Consider the following 18,808-nt stretch of genomic DNA (forward strand, 5'->3'; position numbering starts at 1 on the left):
CCATGAAGAAAACATTATCCTCATGGGAAAGACAAGTGGGGGAAAAAAGGAACATAAGATTGATCCTGCTGCCTTTAAGCTTCTGGAGAATGTGCATATACCAATGGTGCAGTTCAACCAACAACACATACAGAGGAGAAAGCTTGACTGTGAGCTGTGTCTGACCCTGGGGTATGCAGTGCTCTCATGCACAGGAGAACACATTACAGAACTAATAGCAGCTCTAAATAATGGCACAAGTTTCTCTTTGTGAAAGAAAATAAGGGAGAGAGGAGAAGGGGTCATGATACTGACAACTGAATCAGAAGTTATCTGCAGTGAATAATAAATGAAGTGACATTAGCTGAAGGCAGTCAATACCAGACAACCAAGCATGTCACTTTCCAAATGCCTGTGAGTGACCAAGAGCAATGAAAAATAAATGTTAGTCAACTTAATGGGAAACACAGTTCAATTCTAACTCATCAGCCATGCTGGGAAGAAATCAAACACATTCCCTACTATGGAATGAGAAATTAAGCTCAGTGGTAACAAAACAATTGACCAACCTAATTCTTCCTCTTATATTTTGTCCATCCATCCCCACTGAGTTTCCATTTCCTGTTGCAAATGCACATATCACTTTCTGAGTTCAGCCACACAGTTCCAACCTGCTAAATCCTCTCTTAGAATCTGCATCTGGCCTGAAATTCAAGAGAATTTTTCCCCCTTTCAGGAATATGTATGAAAAGTAATTTCAGAATTAGAAATAATTTTTACAGTTAGTCTTGCCTTGCTGAGTCCCTGAAACTACAACATTGCAGCTCAATTTTATTTATGACCTTTTCCACTGCCAAGGTCACACAAGGAAATGAGTATCCCCAAACCTCTTCAATCTCCTTTCTCCTCAGCCATTCAACTGGGAATTCCTCAAGGAAGCATCAAGCAAGATTTCCCCTCTGCTTTGGTATCTGCTGCCCCGACATCCCACAAACACTTCTGTATCACAACTCTTCTACATAAACCAGCATATGTACATCAATCTGTATTCTTTGTTAGAAGAAGCAAGGGATTTGGCTCTTTACTTGCCAGCTCTGTGGAAGAAAACTATTCTGACAAAACCATAGGAAAACTGAGGCAAACAAAGAACTTGAGGCATACTGAAGTCCACTTACACAGTGCACTCCAGTAAAGGAATCAGCCCAGTGAAATGTAAAATGCTTTTGTGAGAAGAGGAATTTATAATTTAGCAAATATATGAGAATGGAACAATCCCATGCACATAACCAACGTGACCATGTGCCTAAAGTCTCTCACTGGAGGGGGGAAGGCCCAAATCTCCTTGAGATACTACTGACATGAATGAGGGATATTTCCATCTCACTCAGTGAATCCAAGTGTACCTGTACATACAGTATGTTCCCAGGAAGGGAAGTCCTTGTGGAAGGGCTTACAGAAGAGGAGTTGTGAAGCAAGAGGAATTTCCTGGTAGCAACACGTGGGCACAAAGGGTTGAAAGCTGGGAGCACAAGGCTGACAGAGAAGTAAAAACCACAGGGAACTGTAACTGTGCTTCTACATAGAGAAGAGAGATTGCCTGAGGGTTTGTGTGACACAAAGAAATTGCACGTGAAGCTAAAGGGACACAGGAAGAAAGGAGAACTCTGGAACCTTACTGAGGAAGAGGAATGAAATCAGTAGTGAGGAGTTTCTTTGGAAGGCAAGCGAGATTGGAATAAGAAGCTTGTTCAGTTCTGGGGAACACTGCAGGAGACCAGCTCTGGTGCAGGATGAGCAGAGAGATGGGCACAATGGAGACCCTACACTTAGCAGCAGATGAGCTAGATAACAGTATAACAAGTTTGTTTAATTTTTTAACTTAAAAAATGTTTACAACACCAAGGATCTTTCTTTTCAGGTTTTTTTTTTTTTTTTAAAGGGGGATAAATTATTGCATTAATATGACATGTGCTACAACACCTTGGCCACCACATATGTAGTATTTGTGACAACCTTTACAGACTGATATTGTTTGGAGCCCTCAAAAGAACAAGCAGCTCAGAGAAGTGCATTTTCTTTGCCCTGCAGGCAGCACCCCTCCTAGGAGAAAAGTCCCTGTTTATTTCATATTGAGACCTCCAGAGTGTCCCTTGGAGGTAGAAGTGGGTTTGATGAAAGGGTTACCTTTCCATTATGAAATTGGTGAGGCACAGAATCTTGTGCTTCTTTCCATTCAGCAGCTGGGTGATGATAACAGGCTGGCAGCAAGCAGGAATTGCAGTGTGAATAGCTGCAGGCACCTTGCTAAGCTCATAAGCCTTCAAAGCATGGGACTGAGACCATCTCCATTAAAAAGCAAAGACAAGCTCTTAGAAGTACTTTATTGATTTAGCTATGCAAATAAGCTAGGTAACATTCTATAATTATATATAAAGCCAGTTTAATTTTATTTTATTTTATGATTATTCCTTCTTCACACCTACAAGCTGTATTTTTTTAGCCTGGATCAGACCAGGAGACCATCCCATCCTCTTCATGGACTACTTCCCTGCTCATCTCAGTTTCACCTGACTGATGTGGAAATATTTGGGTTTAGCCAGTTTTGCAGCCACATCCCCCATCATTTCTTCACCTGAGCATAGAAGAGGATACTCTCTATCTTATAATGATATAGTTTCTGTCTGATGAAAACTTCAGAAAAGCTAAAGCCCAACCAAATCCATGCACCATTCTTTTCCTTGAGTAAAACCTTCCTATATAAGTTTTTAATTTCTGCCTTCTGGTTTCATAGTGCAAGCACACACATGGTGGAGTAATGATTTCCAGAACAAGAATTACTCATAGCAGTATGTTCTAATAAACAAACAAACAAACAAACAAACAAACAAATGTCAACCCAAAACAAACAAACAAACAAACAAAAAACCCCAAAAAACCCAAAAACAAACCACAGCAAAAATCCCAACACAAACCAAACCAAAATAAATTAAGTGAAACTTAGTATTAAATTTCTACTTAATCATAGAGGACTGGAAACAGCATTTAAAACAAAGTAAGCTTAAATCTATTCTTTATGGAGTACTAAAAGCACTAACATACTAATAAAGGCTAATTTCATTTTCTTTACCATGGAAAGCTGCAATAAACCTGCTTATCTTTGTCATAAGCAAGTCTGTAAATCTAACACTCCAAGTTTTTTATTATTCTGTTTGCTTCTTTAAGCACCAGCCTGACAGATAAAGCAGTTGACAACTTCAGCTGTTTCAGTAGTGCTTATTGCTGATGGGAACACCTCTATCACTCTCTTCAGCAAATATCAGTCAGAGCCACTCAGATGTCTTGCAGACATTACCCCAACACTTCTCTCAAACACTGTTCTTGGGGTCTCAGTGCTCTTTGCTTTTGCCATGAAACTGCATAACTATTTCCCCCATAATTATTCATCTATTTCTCACTTCAGTTGTGTCTCATACTCCTCAAATGATCTGGGCTTCCTGATCTATTCTTCTGGTTCATCTAAGAATACTCCTGGAAATCCATTCCAAAATACCTAATTTGCCATTCTTCACTGAACAGGATAGTGGAAAGAAAATAATATTTGCTCAATTCAATAAATACTTAAATAGTTAATAAATTATTATTTTATTAACTCAGTTCAAGGGCAGTAAAAAGTCTTTGATTTTGCTTCTATAAGTGAACTATTGCAAGATAATTCTATAAAGGTCTCTCTGCTGATCTACTCAAAGCTTTTTCCAATTACATTTTTGTAACTAATAAAAGATAATTTTTTTCTCTAAAAATTTTGTCTTGACCATATTCCTTAGACCACCACATGTGCTTGAAAATTCTCCAAAATCATTCTGGTTCAATTTGCCCTCAGGGGAAGATGAACCAACAGAGAAGAGAACACTGTGCAGTGCAGACTTAATCTGGTGACTGTTAAAGTAAGTGATCCCAGGCAGGAAACAGCCATTTGGCAAGTGAAGTCTAATACAAGGAAAATGGAGCTAACCTCCAACTGCAAGTCAACTGGTGCCCTGAAACAGCCTTTAATGAGTTACTTAAGTTTCCTACTGCTCTCCTTGACATGTCAATGACTTTAACATTCACAAAGATGAAAAATCAATAGGACATATGGATACATTTTGAGAAGTTATATGACTTTGCTGTACTGTCTTCAACAATTGCATTTTAAATGAGGACCCTTAGTTCCTTGCTTGGTATGTTCCATTTATACTATATTTATGCTTTAACATAATTTTTTTTTTGCCTCAGAAATAGTATTTATTCAATATTCAATGAATAATCCTTCATTTTAATTTCATTCTCCAGCATACATCATGCTTACTCTAACAGAATGTCACTGACATCACAGTTTACCTGTTCAATCTTCGCAGTGGCCCTATTTACTGATTTTAATTAAATTACAGCTAGGAAAATTTGCCTCCTCTCATGATGACTCATCAAGAAAATAGACTGAGATTTGAGAAATCCATCTTCTTTTAGGTGTATAATTTAAGTTAAATAATGACCTTGATTCACAAGACTTTCTCAAATATATTTACAACAGACTTTAAATTGCAAGAAAAAAAAATAAATTGAATCAATTACAATCCACTGAGACATATCCTGGTAGCACAGGTTTACAATTTGACTCTGCAGTTCCCCACATACTTCATCTAATTGCAAGGCTTGTGTTGCTTTCACTGAAATTTGATAATACAGCCAGGACACGGTACTAAGAATGAGTGCTTTGACATTCAAGAGCAGATCACTGAGTCAGATTTGGCCCACTCAGATTTGGTGATTGGAGTCATCTCCAGGGGATAGGACACCTGATGATACAAAGGATCAGAAGAACAAAACCCTTGGACTTAATCTCTGCCAGAATGCTCAGACTGGGGGAAAAGCTTTTTCCACAGAATAAGGAATATAAAGGCATAGGTATTTGAGAGCATCTTGTTCTTAAATTTTCTGGACATGAGCCAGCTATGCACTGCTCCAGATTATCACCAATGAAAGAAACTAAATAAATCAAAAATCCACAATCCCACAATCTCTTGAGGAGTAATGAAGGAAACAAATATGATTATCCAAAACATGCATTAGGAATGTTTTCCTTAGAACTTATTTTGGATTAATTTTATACTTCAGGTGAAGGGTTTAGCTGCAGTACTATACTTGCTTCCCCCTTCCTACTTTTAGATTACTCTATTTGTTACCTCTGCATGTCTGCTGAAAGGATACCATAGATCACAGCAATTTATAAACCTCCCTGACTTTCATGCTGTTTCAGAGTGTCTCTTTTTCCTAGGAGAATAAGTCTAATAGGTAAAATTCATAGTAGTTACAAGCCTAAACAAGTCAGTAAAATACACATGGGATTAATTTGGTTTAATTTCTTTAGCCTTGCAATATACTTCTATTTTATGAAAGTATGAATCATCCCTATTACCCTCTAATGACCTTAGCCTGGGATACTAAACCAGCCTTCCTATCTTAGAGCTTCACAGTTATAGACTAGTTTCATAAATAAGAATATATATTTCTATCAAAATTCTACTAAAATATGCTAAGGAAATTATTTCATGGTCTCAGCAAACTTGGCAATTAAGAAGAATTATTGTTTCTCAAAAAATCTATGCCCTAAAAGCAAATCCCCACCTTCAATTATTATAGCCTACCATCTTTTGAATAACAAGAACCAAATAGACCTTTCCAAGGCATATATGAGGCTGGCAGACAGGTCATTTCCACACAGTTGAATTAATGTATTTTAAATTAATTCAATTAAAATCATCTCTAATTAAGGCAAATGGCTTTCAAAGAACCCTTTCCATTTGATAAATAATCCTTCAGTAAACATGCCCTGCTATTGAAACACCTGGATTAAGTGCTTTAAATAGGGACCAAAAAAAGATGTATTTATATCTCAATTGATAAGGAGACTGTGAAGATCACCAAGATTTAAAAGATGACAGTAGAAGGTTTAAGTGTGCTTTTTATAAATTATTTGAATGAAATACTCAGACTTTCAGTACTGAAAGGGGGCCTAGAATAAAAACTTTTAGCAGGGCCTGTTGTGACAGGACAAGAGATAATGGTTTTAAACAGAAGGAGGATCGATTTAGATTAGACATAAGGAAGAAGTTTTTTACAGGAGGTGGTTAAACACTGGCACAGGTTTCCCAGAGAGATGGTGGATGCCCCATCACTCAAAACATTCAAGGTCAGGTTGGATGGGGCTCTGAACAACTTGATCTTGTTGCTGGTGTCCCTGCCATTGGCAGGCGCATTGGACTAAATGACCCCTGAAGATCCCTCCCAACCCAAACCATTCTATGATTCTAAGTATGGCTGGACCCTTAAGCTATTTTAGCTGGGATACCATGATCCACTCTTAATCTGCATGGACCATTGACCCATGGGCTCTCATGGACTTAAGGAAAGTGAAGGAATGAAAACCAAAATATAAACAAGCAATCAAGTGTTTTTCCTATTCATTATACAAACAATATTAAGTGGAAGTTCCACATATTGAATCCTTTGGATTTAAAAGTTTAACAATCAGCTTGCTTTCTCCTCATCTTTTTTAGTTTTAATTTAACATTCAGTCTGCCATATTCTGAGTGAGAGGTGGGTTTAATTTTGACATGTTAGAGCAATGCCGTTCTTCCACAAGAGTAGCAGAAGCAACAAGCAAGGAGCTTGTCTAAGCAAACATTGCTTCCGTTTGGAGCAGATAGGATTTTCATCTTGAAAACTCAGAGGAAAAGGTGAATCTGCACTTCCACTGTGCAGGGATGGTGCCATGTAATTCCTGAATCACATCATTTTAATGAAACTTTTTTACTGGGTCCAGACAAGAGAGAGAGCTCTGACTGCTCCTGAAGAGTTCTTGCCAGTATTCAGGGTTTGGCACAGGGTGGGAGGACAGTCAGCTCTGTTGCTATGGATATGGCGACTACTTTAATCACCAGGTTCTTTGACCCCCCTGAAATTTTCACTTTGTGGTTTCACCCCTGGAGGCCCACAAACACAACTTCACTGAGTTTTGTTGCTCTGGAAAGAGGCCATACACAGCCCCAGTAATACAGCACATTTCCTTCTGCCCCACAGAAGAACCACAGCAAAAGGCTCCACCACGCCTGCAAAGGCTCTTCCCCAGGCAGCACCACAGGTGAATCTCCCCACAGAAAGACACAAGAATGAGCAACACAACCTGCAGAGGGGGAGTCACACGTACCATTTGGAGTTACTCACACCTGCCATTTCAATCCCTTGCTGAAGGCACTCTGCTGCAGGGGAATGAAGAGCCCAAAAGGACTCATTTTCCTTTGTATAAAGATTACTACTCAGCACTGACATTCTGTAGCCTTCAGATTTTATGTTTAACTGGAAATAACAGTCCCCTGGCAAGCTCCTCTTTAGGTTTTGCAGCCTACACGGCATTTGGTCAGAGCATGTACCTGTGTAATGTGTGAATTCAGGGGCTGCAGAATGCTCAGAAACAAATTTTTCCCATCTACTAAGCTAATGACCTCTCCTTAAATGCCTATGAGCTCTGAACATTTCCTTTTTAGTTTTGTCATCATAATCATATTACAGCCTGACACCTGACAGTGTAAATTAATCAGTCTTCTTTTATTTTTTTTTTTTGTTTTCCATGCAGATTCTTCAGAAGTCTTTTTCCCCCTATTTTATCTTATTAAGCACAGAAAAAGAGAAAAGGCAAAAAATATATAGGCATTATAACTCAGTGACTCCTTTTGCAAGCTGATACTTCTGTTTCTAGATAGATTGAAACCAACACCAAGACCACTTTAGAGGACATACTCTGCAAATATATGTCTTTCCCAGAAACACACAGACCTAAGTGCATTCCTTAATGGAAATTCCATAGGAGGCTTTATTGGGCTTTTTTGGTGGAAGTATGAGTTGAACAGTTCTAAAGAAAGCCTGGAAGTGATACTGACAAGTGTAGATCATTGATGTTGTAGTACTCAAAAGACTTACTCCTTGGTTCACATACTGGGATTTAGTTCTACATTAAGACCTATATATTCAAAAGGTCAAAAATATGAAGCTGCTTGTCACGGTCTCCCAATGAGTGCATATCCTTAGAGATGATGGATTCTCTTATTCTAAACTTCACTCAGGAGATGAAGAGAGCCTACATCTCCTCTCTAGAGCCTTGCATGAATTTGGGTGGAAAACTGCAGATGGGGAGATTTCAAGAGACCCTTTCTGCAGATGACCTCTTGTTCTTGAAGAGCTGCCACAGATTACAGGCATGATAACATTTTTCTCTGGTCTTCCCTGCTACATCTTTATGTCTCACTTCAAAATGAGCAGATGAAAGGTTTGTTGTATTTCTAACTTGTGTTTTTCTTTAAAAGAAGTGCAGAAATAGTTCTGCGTTTTCTTGATTGCAGATGAACAGGCACAGCCTTTCACTGAACAGCACCTGGATGCTAGTCTCTTTTTAAAACCGTGGGTCACATTCTGTTCCTTGCGACATCAACTAAACCACTACAGCTTTGTTCAGTGAAATGCAGGAACAGAAGAACACTGTCAGAAAAGAAATCCCTGCAGATACCCTCCACAAATTGCTCATGTATGCTAATAGAGGGGAAAAACTAAGAGCAGCATTTGCTCCGCCTGAGAAGTTTCAGCACTTCTCCCTCAACTGCAGTCCCTCAGATTTCTGATGACTGTGTGAAGGCCAAGGGCAAGCAAAAACAGCTATTCTTGCTCAGTTCAGAGCTCTTTGTGTCCAGCACTCCATCTCAGACTCTTCATGGTCACAAACAGCTCCAGAAACCTGGCTCTGATACAGATGTCTCTTCAGGGCTGACCTGGCAGTCTGCATTTTAAGGGCCAAATAAATAGCTTCACTCAATGAATTCCTCTTCCCCTCTGAAGGAGGAAAAGATGCACCCACAGAAACTGAACTCATCTCTGTACTTCTCAACAGGGAACTCCCTAAAACACTGATAGTCACAGCCAAGAACATAATTTTAACTTATAATATGGAGGGTTTTTGGCTTTTAATCAAACCACATTTATTATACCAAACAACAAGCTAGCTCTAGCATTTCAAAGGAGAGCCTAGAAAGACAAAGATGACTCCCACAGCGTGTAAAATCCAGCAGCAGAAAAACACTGGCAAGGCTATGAACATTTAAAAAAGGGGGAAGTTCTCTGTTTACTTAGTCTGTTCAAAGCAGTAAGGAAAAAAGCATAACTCATTAACTAAAGTTCTGCAGGAATGGCAGATGCTAATAAAACCCTGCCAAAATGTTTTAAAAACAGCTCAAAAGAGGCACAGAATATAATACAGCAAATGAGAACATAAGAGAAAAGCTACTTACAGGACAGCAAAAAGAGGCTGATGAATACCAGAAACACCCAGAAACAACTGGAAAGTGATCTCAATGTCTGTCTTCTCAGCTGACTACAGCAAAACACCAAGGGAAAGCTGAACTGTTGCCAAGAAGGAAGATAAACTTGCATACATTTAAAATAAATGAACAGATTACAAATTCACATACAGAGAGAATGCCATACAGGAGGACTTCAGGACTTCAGCCTTTTCATTCAGGGCACTTCTGGTACAAAAGTAAATCCTTAACAACAGTGCCATTAATAAAGGAATTCTCCATCCTCTCATAATGGAAGGCAAATCCCTCTGCACCAGCAGTGCTGTTACGTTCACCCCAAAGGTGGCAACTGCTGCCTGGACACCGTGTAAGCAACAAGCCGTGGCTGTTCTGTGGCATCCTGCTATCCAAACAGAGAACACATAACTGTGGCATAAAAACTGCTTTCACACTGCTCTAAGATAATATTTTGCCAACATATTTTCAGCAAATACCTAAACTTAAAAGAGTTCATATTTCAGCATCTAAACACGGAGAGTTTCACAGCAGACAAGGAAGCTATCTGGCAATAACCACATTGCCTAATGTTGTATTAGCTATCTGTTGATTTGGATGAAGAATCAAGAAGCCTGCAAGAGAGGAGTCATTAGCAAGGCTTCCTGGCAATCTGCACAATTCTGCCCCTCAGAATGCTAAATACCTTAAATGTTCATGGTTCAGGTATGCCTTCAGCCCTACAGCATGGCTTCAAGAGGGGCCGGCATGAGCTACAGAAGAGAGCCACTACTCAAGCTGTGCCAGCCCTCCAGATTCCACTGTCTCCACAAAAATAACCTGCCATCACATAAGTACAAGAGAAGCAAGTTGCCACTGGAAAAGCCTCTGTGCTTGTAAAAATCAGAAAGGCTGCATCAATTTGAAGACACAAACATCTTATGAGCCATGTACGTCAGCAGCGAAAAAAAAGGCAAAGAAACAATCAAGAAAAATTAACTTCTTGGTTGAGGAAATGATTCAATGTTCTGTACCAAGTCAAGATTGCTCCATCTACAAATGGGGGGGGGGGTCTGAGATGGGGGAGCCTGAGGGGGAGGAGGGGGTTTATTTTCCACTGAATAGGTTTCTTCCAACAAAGAAGACCCAAGATGAATAAAATTCAGCTGCTGTAAATCTAAAGCAATCTCACAGGAGTTATGTTTCTCTAGATGTGAACTGGCACTACTGAGATAGGGGTCTTAACACAAATTGCTCACATCAGTTGATTACTTATCTACCAGAGTGAAAAAGGGATATTTCAATGGATGTCAGTGGACACATAGTTAGGTAGCAGAAAAGAAAATAATTTGCCTACATACATATTCCTTTTTTCGACAGCATCATGTCTATTTCTAATATTTAACCTAGACAGGAAAAAAAAGTTAAAAAAAATAAACTATTTGTTTAAATGGCAATTTATTTAGCCTTCAAACAACTTATGCTTTAATTTGGGTACAATATGAAACCACCCTAAAGTCTCTACCAATGTATTCAACAATGCAACTCTTGGCAAGTATAACCTTTTCTTCCCCAGATTCTGTCTTGGATGAACAACCTTTTCACTGCACTATGTTGAGAAATAATGAAATCACTTGATGAAACACAGTACAAACTTTGTGAAGGGCTAAGAGAACTCCTGCCTGTTTCACAGCTACTAGTTATAAAAATGCTGCTCCAGAAAGTTATTAGAATATTAACAAAGGTCAGCATTTTGAAGTAGAAATGGTTACATCACAGAGATTACTGGATTCCAGAATACTTCAAAATAAGTAGTGCTACTTTTCAGCTTCCACCTCAACATTTTTGCCACAGTTGCTAATACAATAAAGAGAGCATAAATTTACAGGAAAACCACAATCTTGCCTGAAGCTTTTAGCACTCTGTAAAATTAGTTTTCTTCTTGTGCATATCAGTTATGCCTATTTTATTGGTTTTGCTCAATTAACACCATCCAGAAGAAAATTCACTGATGTATCTTTCTTTGGCCACTAGTTACAAAATATGCTCCATTTATTTTATTATAGATGGCAAGGCAAAGCAAGAACAGGTTTTTAATTAAGAACCAGGATCTGGAGAGAGTAATGTGAATAGAGTGAGACATAAAATGTATCAGAGTCACACTACCTGTTCTACAGAGGCAGAAAGAAGGTATGTTGTTGATACCATGCTGATACTCACACAAAGCCTAGCTGGTGATAATGCAATGGTAACAGTACCATTAGCCCTTTTCCCAAGCTGTTGTCTTCCCTTCCATTCCCCCTTCCTTCAGAAATCATGCCTGGTTTTAGCAGGGAAGAATCAAATTGTGACTGTTATCTCAAGTTAAAATGCTGTCTTGTTCCAAGTCTGTTGCTCACCTGAAGACCAAACCCCATGCTTTTACTACATTACTGGACAAATTGATAGTACAGTCAGTGTTTTGAACCACACGCTCAGCCCAAAATGCTTTCTTTGCTCACATGCCCTTTCAAACCTGGCATTTTGTGTATTGATTTTGGCTGCTTTAGAGGTACCTAAGTGCTGAGGAGAGGAAGAAAACTCCATTCACATACAAAAGGTCTGTTGATGCGTTCTCTCTATTCTATTTTGAAGAACAAAAGCATGTCTATTACACATATTTGCAGCTCTTCAGGGATTCTACCAGCTAAAGGCTAGATTTTTCTGAACAGTTACTGCAGCTTCCAAAACTGTGACTTAGAAACAAAACTTTCACACTTGGAAGTTTACTAAGTGGCTTGGTGCCAGATAAAATAATGATCTAAGAGCTTCCTAATATGCAGCAGGATGCTTTAATGAAAGTTTGCCCATTACATATGCAAGGACAGGTTATTTACTGTAAACTCAGATAAACTTTGTTGGTCTTGCAGTAATGAGTGCATTCAGAGTCTCCCAAACAATATACTTGGGTTGTGTAAAGTCCACCCTGGCACATCATCATTTATAAAACCACTTTTGCATTTCAATAAATTTATTTTTCAGATAACATGTCTGAGACTCTTACTTGTTGACTTTTTCTACAATAAGTTCTACTTATTAATTTGCTAACATATGGACAAAGTATTCTGAACTTGAACTTAATGCATTTGAGAAGCTCAGTTAAGTCTTTTTAAAGGTCAACCAAGTTATCTTGTATGAAATTTTTTAAGAAATCAAAATTAGACCATGAAACATATTAATGGATTGATGTCCATAATGTTCTTAGGTTTATAAAACACATATAAAGGCATTTCAGCTTATTTGTAACATGCATTTATTTTGTATTATTAGGTGTGGACATCCCTACACTGATGTCTGAGAAGATGTGTCATCCAAATTCTTTTATTTATGAATGCTCTTGCCATAGCCATTAAGGTGGGGTAACTAGGGATAAGAAGAACTTCTCTGAATTTCATTGGATATAAAACTGTTTGGGGTTATCCTAAAACTAATAAATCAACACCTTTGTCTAAAGTGAATAAAGGTGGGGCTAAGCTCAGTGCAAGTAGTCACTTGCAAAGTAAATAATTCTTGGACTGTTGTGATGAAGGCCCACTACTGTCCCTGGAACTGATCATGCCTTTTTTTTTCATTTCACACACCAAAATTCTTCACAGCATCTGGGTTTTATTCACAGCATCATGATTTTCTTCATTCTTCAGCCAAGAACATGTATATGTATGAGAGGTGCTGTGTCACCTTTGCTTGAGGTAGCAGATCTGCAAAGTACAGAGAAGCCAAACTGCGGAACTAGATGCCAACGCTTTTTCTCCCAAACTGGATGCTTCAGAAAATTATTTCAATCTACAAATTTCATATATGAAGGAAGAGCCACCTGGAACTAAGCAACAGGTAACACCTAGGAGAAGGGCCTGCTTAGGGATCCCACCCATCACAGACTTTACCCTGCTCTGGGTTGCCAGGCAGCACCTGCGTCTACTCACTGCTCCCTTCTGCCAATAAAGAAATCATCACCTCTGCAATGACTCCCTCAAACCACCAGCAATGGCTCATTCTTTCTTTTGAAAACATGCACAGAGGAATACCTTGGGATTTGAAGAAAAACTGCCTAGAGCTGTTTTCTCCTAGGTGAGTGCTTTGATCCCCAGAGAAGAAATTAAGCTGAGCAATTGCACTTTCCACTGTGCAGAAGTATTGTAACTGAAATTCTGGTTTTTTTATGTCAACTCAAGGTTTGCCCTAGTCTTCACACTTTAAGGCAATGCTTTTATTGAGTGAAAAAAAAAAAAACAACCCAACAAAAAAACAAACTATGTCACAAAATTTGGGGGTCAGGACTGGCATTTGTCAGGCCACCACCTGAAATACAAAGGAAAAATATTATTCTTGTAACCTAAATAAACCTGCTTCTGTAATTTATGCAGTTACTATTTCTTATACAATAAGAGTCCTTGGAACCAGACCAACATTCATAACTTTCACATTTCCAGCAGAGCACTGTAATAACTGTGCTTGTTTTCTCCTCACAAGCCATGAATTCTTACCTGTCCTTTTCTTCAATTAGCTCCTAGCTAAAAACTGGAAGTTAAAAATTGTAAGAAGCATAGAGCTTTTAGAAAGAGCTACACCAAACATGAGCTAAACCAAAACAAAATCAAACCAAAGCACTGTCTATTTATTTAAGTAAGATTTGACAGTAATAACATTGACTATACTGCAAGGAACTGCTGAATGTTTCTCTGAAGGAATATTTTCCTTGTATTGCCAATATTACATTACCAAAATACGGACAAAAGACTAAAAAAGACCTCAACAAGACACTTCTCTTGGGGACAAGAGTTGTAAAGCACCTTATGACATTTCTTAAAATGCTTTACCCCTCTTTACTTCTTGCAACTGGAAGTAAATTAGGTAAATTACAACACAGACCTACTGATCTGATGACAGGACAGTTGTAATTGCCTGTCTTTACATGCTATGTTGACTCGCCACACTTAATTGTTTTTCTGATCTCCCTGGGGGAATGGTTATTGGAATTTCTCCTTGCCAATGAGGAATTACTATACCTATAAAGAAAGTAACAGCATTGAAAGAAAGCTGAAGAATCATCTGTCAATTGTTTATATTATTTGCATGTATCAAACTCAAACAGTGATTATTTACACTGGAGAGAGTTATTTGACAGTTTTAATACAACTATACTCAGGGGAAAAACCTTATGCCTCTTGCCAGCCTTTGGTAAAGTTTAAGTGCATGGCATACATTAGTTTGTGAGGAATACTGGAGTTAGAATCCTGAAAATAGTAAAGAAGATCAGTGTAGGCTGTTAGAGACACACAGTTCTAGAGATAAAGAGACCACAAACATGTCCAAAATAAGCAGAAGTTATTTATCCAATTATTTTGGATCCTCTGGGCATCAATTTTTGTGTTTGTTGCATGACTCCTACAGTCACCTCAATCCCAAAAAAAATGACAGGTTGCACCCAGTTCAGGACCTGGATCATCACACAGTGAGGCCTGAACTGATGACAGCCCATTTTTCATCACACATCACAAAATGCCCCTTGTTTTGTTCCCCTCACCAAATAGAAAGCTGATTTGCCCAAGTTCTGAAAAGCCTTGCTCACATGGCTTTTTTGGAGAGAAATTTTCAGGCACATCCCAAGTTAATAACTGAGTTTGACGTCAGTGAATTCTGCAACTGCTAAGAAAAAAACAATAATCAATTCTCAAGGTGGCATAACTGGATGAAATGAAGTGACCTTTGATAAGCAAACTTTTCATTCCACCTCTCTGTCAACCCAAGATTCTGTATTTTTCAGGAGAGACTCTTTGTTCTCCTTATAAGTCAATCTAGCAAGTTTCCTCTTCAAAGTAACATTTTTAGGGAAAAAATGTAATACAAAGCATTCAATAGTGGCCAAAAAAAAAAAGAGTGTTCTTGTTATATTCTTCAACACAATTTTAGAAATTTTACACTCATTAGTCCACATGAGAAATTTGCAGTCCCTTCAATTTTAGGAAAGAAAATAAATTCAGGAATTTTCCTAACATTATTTCAGACTTACTATTAAGTCATTATTTCAGACTATTCATAGGCACAATTTGGACGATGTCTTTGTATCTGCCCATCCTATATGAAGTCTGACTCTGCTGCTGAAGAAAAGCATGAGCTTGCTGAGCTTTTCTCAAAGTCAGCTGTGGAGGAGAAGGGAACAAGTAATATACTTAGGAAGAGTACAAAGTAGTTCAACTTTATTCTGTTTAGTCTTCTAAAAAACGCTCTGCATATAAAAGGGAATCAGGGTCACTGCTTCTGGGACAACTAAAAAAAAACCTATTTAAATCAAAGCAAGGAATCCTGCTTGACTTTACTGAATACTTTCTGGGCAGATGGGGTGTAAGAGACATAAAGAAAGTTCGGGGAGGAAGCAGACTCTGGTGGCTTCTCAGAGGATACAATCCACTGATTTTTGCTTCAGGATTTCAACACCCATGAATTTAAGAATACACTAAAATGTCTGTATCCTGGGGAAAAAACAAAAAAACAAAAAACAATCAACTCTTTCATAGTGAAAACAAGCTAACAAAACAAAGTTCTTCTGTTCAGATGGGAGTAAATGGATGAGGCAGTCAGGTAGAAATCAGTAGCTTAAACTTCAGCATTGGTCATAACCATCTTCTTCCCCAAGCACATTTACAAGGCCACAGGGACAGGCTGGCATAGGTTTGAACTCTGGCACAGAATCAGTCAAGGTGTTGACTAGGTGTGAAACATGTTTTACACTTTTCTCATGCAAGAAGTCATTCACTCCCTTGCCAATGACACTTGGTTTTGATGCATGTGGTTTAAAATTTTTTTTCCCATGTGTCTTTTTGCCTAAATGAAAATGTATCCACTGTCGTTGGCTCATTTCCTGCTCCTGCTCCCAGAAATTCCTCCACTTTATTTTGGACCCTGAATACAAGTTCTTTGAACTTGCTTGAGGCTGGAACTCTAGACAGTATTACTTATTCATTTGCTGAAGCAGAAAAAAACCCTTCATTTTTGCAATACTAAAATACCTCTAATACCAGCTAAGTGTTGGTTGGAATTCTGTTCTGCCTTCCTGCTAATTACTACTATGGCTTCTTGCCAACCACCATTTTGAAGTCAAATATCAGCTTCCAGATGAACAGCAATGTGAAAGACAACGAAGAATCATTCTAAATAAAATATATGGCAGAATGAAAGGAAAGCAAACAATTTCTTGTGGAGACAGCTGTCTAAAAGTCCTGGCTAAGCAGCTGTCCTAGAAGACAAGGTAGGATTTTGTCAAAATGGGAGTTTGTCCAGATCTCAAAACCAGCACACTTTTCATTATGTCACCAAGGCTCTCTTGGTGGATAACAGCAGTGCTACCCTGCATTGCATGTAAGTCTCTGAGAGCAGGACAGGAGGAGGTGACTGGGAAAGAACCAGAAGTAGAGGATATATCAAGGCTGAAAACTCATTGTTATAAAATCACAGAATAATTCAGGTTGGAAAAGACCTCAGGTCATCTACTCCAACCTCCTACTCAAAGAAGAGTCAATAACTAATTCAGATCACACTTACCACAGATTTGTCCTTTCAGCTATTGAATATTTTCAAGGATAGAAATCCAAAACCTCTCTGTGCCAGGGTTTTACTGTCTTCATGAAGAAACAGCTCTTCCTTACCTCAGGTCTGAATCTGCCGTCATAGTCTCTTGCTCTCCTGCTGTGCAACTCTGTAAAGAGACCAGCTCCACCTTCTCAGCAATATAGGAGAAGGCTGGTCATAGGTCCCCCAGGTGTTCTCCAAGCTGAACAGGAGCCTGTTCCTCATCATCTCCTTAAGTGCTCCTCCCTGACCAACTCCAGCTCCAGTTTATCAACATCCTTCTGGTAAGGCAGAAGCAAAACTGGACAGTCTTCTATACATGGTTTAATGAGTGCTGCCCAAGATGTTGTTATGCCTTCCTTGGTGAGTAAAGTTTAGTTTACTGTGGGCAATGCACAGAGCAGGGTAAGAGTTTTCAGCTTGAGCTGCTCACCCCAACAGGTGTGAAAAAGATAGGGAACTATCCCCTGATACAGCAGGAATCTGTATTCTAAGAGTTTCCATGTTTTGGAAACTGGGCATGGTGACAGATTTCCATCTTGGCTGTGAGACATACAGAACAGAGCATGTGGTACTCCAAATCAGGCATCAAAAATCAGCTTTTTTATTCTCAATAGGGCTGGCACCGAGTCCAGTTTCCAGATGGTTTTCTGTTGCATGTTTCTCTTGCTTAGAGGAACACAGCAAAAGCAGAAGGGGAAGCCCTTCCCCACAAAGAAGGAAGGAATCAGAGAAACAAAAGTAAAAACATGAAGAATGAGTCAATAATTAGTAAATTACATCAATTTCCGCGTACCTTTTCTCCACTAAGGAACCAGCCATGGAAGCTCTCTCTTTTATGCCAAAAATTCAGTGTTTGATTGTGCTGTAGTAGCTTTGGCTGGCATTTTCCAATCTTATTTACACAGTTAGATGCAAAGCAACCCATTAAAACACTAGTTATTTATTAATAAAAGTGATGCTTGAAAGGACAGATGCTCTTGTTTACCATCCTCTCAGATATCAGTCAGTTTTCATGTCATGCTCTACATTATATAAAGTCTGACTTCTTTTGTTCTTTATCTGCTTTTGATATTTAATTCAAACTGCTAGATGACTGCATTATGGTCTGGTTTAGTTGTTTCCATTAAACAGCTCACTGGTTGCACATTCATTTTTTAACCTAATTAAAAGCCAATGGGAAATTTCAGTTTAAGCATTTGAATCCTGGAGTAGCTGTGGCTTCTAAAAGATGCCCAGCACAGCTGTAGGGCATGTACTTAATACAGTGGGGACATGACAAATTTGACCTAAAGGACTGCTAATTGCACTCACCTTCAACTATGTGTAGGTGTTCCATTTATGTGTGGTATTAGAGCCCACTTAATACCTAGCAAAAGACAACTCAAATACAACAGAGGATAATGTAAAATCAATAAACTGAAGCATACTATACAATCAAAAGTAATTTGAAATCCAAGCTGTAGCGCTACACACCATTGTACTGCACAGCTCCACTACATACGAGCACTCGACTGCATGTCTGGTTTTCACAGCTACATCCTTTAAAAAAAACTCTTAAGCACTCAGTACAACTGGGGCCATAAATATTTATTTAATCTTATTTTCTAATATTGTCTTTCAAAATAGCAGTTGGAGGCTTAAGAGAGACTACCATGACACAAAAGGTCCAAGTGGTCAACTTTCTGTTCTTAACTCTGCAGAGTACTGAGCACTGCTGATGTCTACAGTTCTCTACCTCTGCTGGGGAGACATAAAAGCTATTTAGCAACTTAAAGGATCGAGCCCTATTAAAATTAAAGAAATGTGAAAGACTTCATCAGAAAGGTTTATTTAATTGGGAAATT

General features: G+C 38.6%; 1 protein-coding gene across 5 annotated transcripts in view; it reads right to left on the reverse strand.

Annotated features, from left to right (window-relative positions):
* PKIB (cAMP-dependent protein kinase inhibitor beta) overlaps window positions 1-18,808 on the reverse strand; it is a 53,339-nt gene that overhangs the window by 10,837 nt on the left and 23,694 nt on the right. Inside the window, exon 1 of one of the 5 annotated variants that reach the window (XM_021547109.2) lies at window positions 9,354-9,582. The exons of the other annotated variants lie outside the window; for them this stretch is intronic. The gene's annotated coding sequence lies outside the window, so the exon portion shown is untranslated. Of the gene's footprint in view, window positions 1-9,353; window positions 9,583-18,808 lie in introns of those variants that run through there. 5 annotated transcript variants of the gene reach the window in all.

Source organism: Lonchura striata, chromosome 3 (assembly GCF_046129695.1).
Source record: "Lonchura striata isolate bLonStr1 chromosome 3, bLonStr1.mat, whole genome shotgun sequence".
NCBI lineage: Eukaryota > Metazoa > Chordata > Aves > Passeriformes > Estrildidae > Lonchura > Lonchura striata.